This window comes from Brassica oleracea, chromosome C3 (genome assembly GCF_000695525.1).
Source record: "Brassica oleracea var. oleracea cultivar TO1000 chromosome C3, BOL, whole genome shotgun sequence".
NCBI lineage: Eukaryota > Viridiplantae > Streptophyta > Magnoliopsida > Brassicales > Brassicaceae > Brassica > Brassica oleracea.
The window spans coordinates 20,949,552-20,955,551 of NC_027750.1; positions in this window are offsets into that span (position 1 = coordinate 20,949,552).

A 6,000-nucleotide genomic window follows, 5' to 3' on the forward strand; every position below is an offset into this window, starting at 1 on the left:
TTCAAATATAAAAAGAAAAAACACATAGGTGAGCTCCAAATGACGCTTTTAATAGATTTAAGTTTTAATAAATTTAGCACTGTACTATTTTTTCTTTTTTTAATACTGTACTATTTTGATTACGTACTTAAAATATATTAATATTTATGATAGAATTAACATATACAATTTAACCTATTTGATTACTTTTTCTTGTATCCGTATTATGTTGATAATAATAATAACAGTATATATTGTTAAAAAAAGGGGCAGTATTTTTTTTATACGCTTTAGGCGCCAGACGAGTCTGGACCGGCATTACTCCATGTGGATACAAAGCTGTGGATGTTTAAATGACTTAGACGGTGTTGAGAAAGTTGTACAGGAGATGAAAGGAGATTCCTCATGGGATACATTTGCTAATCTAGCGTCGATCTAAAGCTTGATTCCTCATGGGATACATTTGCTAAAGCTGGTCTTTACAATAAAGCAGAAGCAGCGTTAGTTATCAAAAAAAAAAAAAAAGCAGAAGCAGCGTTGAAGTCTTTAGAGGAGAAGATGAATCCACACAAGCGTGATTCGTACCATTTCCTCATTAGTTTGTACGCTCACCCTAACGTCAACAACTCGATGAAAGGCTTTTTTAGTCGACTCTTTCTTCGTTTCCTTTTTATTATTTAACTAGAAGGGTGTCAGCGATTCGCGCGAAATATTGTTTTATTGTTCATGATTTTTAGATGATGAGATTATGTGGTCAGTATTTATTGTGAATAACGTTATTTGATATTTTATTATGTTATGTAGTAGTAGCTAATAAATTAATATATTATGTGTTTGTCTTCTTAATAATGTGTTATTGTATGTATAATACTACTTGTCAGTGGTGAAATGAGTTTCTGATGTAAAACATATTGAATTTCAATAACTTTGTCTTTAAGCATTTGTTGATTCTAAGATTAACAGCATCAAATTGTATTTTAGTTTTTCACATTTTTTCACATTACTCTTTTTAAATGTTTTTAGCACTTTCCCCCGTATTTTGACCTTGAGTCGTCACCATCTATATATTTCGTTTACCTCTCCGGTGTGCAGTGTTTCTCACCATCACTGGGAAAAGACTCATCTCCGTGCTCTTGTTTTTCCCACCTTCTTTTTCTGTGAGATTATCTGGTATTTGTTATAGATCAAGCATATTAGTCCATGTTGTGTGGTTGTTTCTTACAGCGTTGTATGTTATATCAGTCAATATTGGTCGTTTTTTTCCTTTCGATTTTGGCTAAGATTAGAAACTACATCTCGTTGGGTTGGGTCAGAGTTTAGTTGTCATTGATGTTGTTTTCCTCGTCGCTGGTTTGCCATCGATAGTCTTTGCTCGTCTTGGTTTTCAAGATCTGGTTTTTGGTGATTTGACTTCTATGTTCTTTTTTCATAGCTCGAGGATGGCTCCACGGTACGTTGATTTAATTTTGTCTCTTTTATCTCTTTGTTCTCTCATCTCGTTGCACCTTTCATCGCTGATCACATCTCTGGTGGCTCTCCCTTTCGTCATATTTGCTACTCCAGGTTTGAATAGTGTTTTTCTCTGTGTGTGCTTTGTGCGCTTGGAAGGTTTTTTATATTCTTCTCATGCATCCCTTGGTGTAGGTGTGCGGAGCTAGTCTTTTGTAGCTTTGGTTTCTTCTATTCAGAGTTTTGTGGTTCTTCGCTGTCATGAGCGCCTTGTATGTACTTGTTTAGTTTGTGGGGTGCTTCTTATCTATTTGCTGGTGGTTGTGCTGCTGGTGCTTTAGACATGCGTCTTTTTTTTGTGGTGACTTTGTTCTTCCGATGATTATTCTTTCTGTGATCCGCTTTTTTGGTTTTTTGTGCTGGTGCTTGATCGCGATCCTTTGTGTTCCGGGGATTGCTTTATCTCATATTTTTTTTTATCTTTTTACCTTTTTCTTACATCTGCTTGTTCTAGCCAAGACATTCTATGGTAAGATGAGATAGATTAGTCTTCTTTGTTGATCTTTTTTTCAGCTCCAAACTTTTATTGAGTTAGTATTACCATGGTATTTTTCTTTTTCTTTGTGACTGTGGAAGTTTATGTTTAGATTATGTATTGCACTCTAATTTCTTTTTATTAGTTTGGTCATTTTATATTTTTAATAGTTAAATAAATATATAATTTGTAAATTAAATAATAGAAAATGGTAAAAAAAAAATAACAAAAATTATGTTATTTTTAGTTATGAATAAATTAAATATGTAAAACTTATTTCTATTATTTTATTTATTTATTTATTCATATTGAATTTTAGTAAACAATAAAATAGATTATCAAAATTCATACGATAATAGTTAGTGCGAAAAAGATTAGATAATGCACAATTATAAAGTATTTGGCCAAATTGCAATACTCTAAAAGAAGGACCTAAAATGTAAAAAAAAATACACGGATGACACGTATCGCAAAAATCCCCTGCCACTTGTCAGAAGAATGGAAAAAGTCAACTTTATATATATATATTGTTTCTTTTTTGGTAAAAAAATATACTCCTTTTGTTTCATAATAAGTGTCATTCTAATATTTTTTTCTTGTTACACAAAAAGTGTCACTTTACAATTTCAATGTAAATTGTAGTTACTTTCAGCTGAAAATTAATTACAAACGGTATCGATTTTATAAATAATTTTACATATACTATTAGTCAGAGATGTGTAATCAATAACAACTTACATATATTTCAATAATTTTTTTAATCCGTGTGAAAAATGTAATAGTGACAGTATTATTTATTGTTTTGTTCTTCATTGTCTCTATTTTCGTTTATTGATTGTGTAGGGGTTTCGAGACCATCACAGATATTTTCTTGAAACAAGGATATAAATTGGTCTTAGTTGATTAGGAGATAAGATTGTACGTATTATAAATTCCTAGTGCATGCGAACATCCACATATGGCCAAATCGCTGTCAAAGTAGCTTGTGTATTTTTCTAACATACGAAAGCTAATAAGAAATCAATTAACATTCGATTCATCTGAATTTTCATGGTATCATCACGTATGTTACATGCTTTTTCTTTTCTCTTTTGCCAAGTTTCATTGATCTTCATATTTGTGAATTGATCTACTAAATCCAAAAATATTATTTGTTTTTTCCTTATCCTTATTCTTATCCGCATTGGCTAAGTTCAAAATATTACCTATTTTAATTATTAAAATTTTGAATAAAAAAAATTAATATACATAATTGGTAACAAAACAACCTAAAAAGGAAAAATACAACATAAACAGGAAAAAAATATGCTTTAAAGCTACCAGACCCAATTGTCCAAATCAAATTCAAATAATAGAAAATAAGTCATGTTGAAGATCAAACTTCTAGTAACACATTAATACACATGAATTAACCTGCTGCACACTAAAAAAACTTATATCAAACGTAACCTTATAAATTAATTACTACATGTCATGTGGCCAAGGCGGTTTCCTTTTTCCTATAAGAGGCAAGCACGGCTCTGCAATGACTCCGTAAATTCGAGTCTTTTGCGAGTGATGCTATTGATTGTTTTACGCATTGGCTCTTATATCTTGGATCTTGAGAAAAAATCAGCGGCTATCTTTTGGGCTTTCTTCCTTTTATGTATTTTCTTTTGGGTTTTCGGTGATAATGTATTGATTAAGTTAGTTTATGAAAAAGCAGATTATATTGGTGGCACTAATTAACAAGAAAAGTGAAAATACCTAGGTAAGACCATGAGAGTCGAAGTGAGTAGGGTAGCGAAAGAATTAATTGTTAAATCAATGTTGGTAACTCTATAGCATTTGAAGCATATTGCATATATATGTTTTTTTTTTTTTTTTTTTTTTTTTTTTTTTTTAAGCATATATATGTTCCAAGTTAAAACATTGAATAATTCATGCCGTGGATACGCAGAAAAAAAGACTGATGATTTATATGATTATATCTATGTTAGTCTTTATACAGGAGCCAAAAAAATTCTCTACAGCCACAAGATAGAACCAATCTAACTCTGCTTTCGGTTTCTCTTGACTGACATCCCAGTTTTTTTTTCCAACTAATATTAATCTTTTTAATAAAATTAAATTAAAAATTAAAATTAAAAAAAAATAAAAATGGATTAGGACAGCCTAGACGGACTAAAATCGGACATTCAGTTTCTTAGACCGAATTGGCCTAAATCCGATGGATGAGTGGTGCCTAACGCCTAGGCGGCTAGGTGCCTGATTTTTAGAACAAATGTTGAAACTATAGCTTTAGACTAATTATTGTAGAATGTAAACTTTAGCTTTTTTAGTTTTTAAGATTTGGTATGAAATAATGATTCGTAAAATTAGTTGCATGCATAAAGATCAATTTTATCTATTTGTTTGATCTAAATTTTATAACTAGTGCAACTTATATTCATAATTTTGCTGGAAATTATACTGTATTAAGCTTATATTTTCTATAGTGTTTTTAATACAATTTAATCATGAAAATGTATTAATGTTATAAACAATTAAAATTAACATGTTTTACAACATATTAAACAATCTAAAAATTACGCGAGACGAAATTTTTGCTGAATCCGATTTTTTCGCTAGGCGCTAGTCCGACTTCCTGACTAGCGTCTAGCGGATTTTCTAACCTTGGTTTCAACCAATCCCACTCTTAGTCGCAGAATCAGCCTCTAGCCCAGAAGCTTCGCCGTACTTCTATTTGACTTTGTAAAATCCCACGCACACACCACACACCACACACCCTATAAACGTGGTCGGCAACTCAGTAGCATTCAATGCGTTTTAACTGTTAATTTTAATATTTCTATTGTCTCCCCCATAGAATAGAGTTTCTGCTCAAAGTCAAAAGATTGCCATTTTCATCCAGTATTAGAAACGTATATGATAATGTTGTCCCTTTTAAAATTGGAATTAGCTTGGGAAGTGCAATGTATAGACTTGTAACAAATTGCGCAATGATAATTGGATCTTGAATTTCGGACCGCATTCGTTTGATTAACAATAATTTTTGGATCAACATCTAATTTTTCAGATATGCTAATTTTTGTAGGGCAGGTTTTTTGTCAACAACAGTTTTTTTTTCTATTTTGATTGATCTACTTATAATTTGTATTTAAATGAACCTTAGCAGTAGTGTAGACTCTCTTAACAAATTTTAAATTTTTTATTTTTTTTATTTTTTTTATTTTAAAATTTTAAAATTACAATATTTAAAATAGAAGACATGAAAAAATTAATAAATTTTCTCAAATGAGAAATTATAAAATATTTGTGAGAAACTCATATGTTATATATTTTTTATAAATGGCTTGAGTTTTAATACTTTTTTAGTTTAGATATTTCCTTGAAAACCTTTGTCAATAAGGGTGTTCTTAGTTTTCTTTCTCCAAAACAGCCGATAAAAGAAAACAAAATACAAATGATCAACTTGTCATGACGCATCAATCAATATCTATTCTACTTGTCGTATGATTTCTCCATCGTTAGTTTTAGGGTATGACTGGTAATCATCAAGAAAACAATACGAACAAATAGGAAATGAATGAATATGAATAAAATTTTAGTAATGATGAGGAATGATGGTTCCTTATCAAAATTAACAAAGAATTGATTTGTTCTATAATTTTCTACAAATAAAAGAATGAAAAGAAATAAAAAAGAAAACATATTTTTCATGAATGATAAAAAATTTAAAGAATATTAAGTAACATAGCGTTCTTCCTCGTTCCCTTAGTCATCAGAATAGTTTACTGTTCTTGGACTTTGAAACAATTTAATGACACATTCCAACTTGGAAATACAATAGTAGTTCGTAATTAAAATAAGAAATAACCACCATTCCAAGAGAATAATACGCAATAATAAATGTATCTCCATCGATATTATTTTATGAGTTATTCTTAGGTTCACCCCCTAGGTTAACCAATAGAATTTCATTATTTCAAAATTGATATCTTCTAAAAAAAGAAACAAAATATTGTCAAGTTATATTATGTTTTAAAAATAAAAAA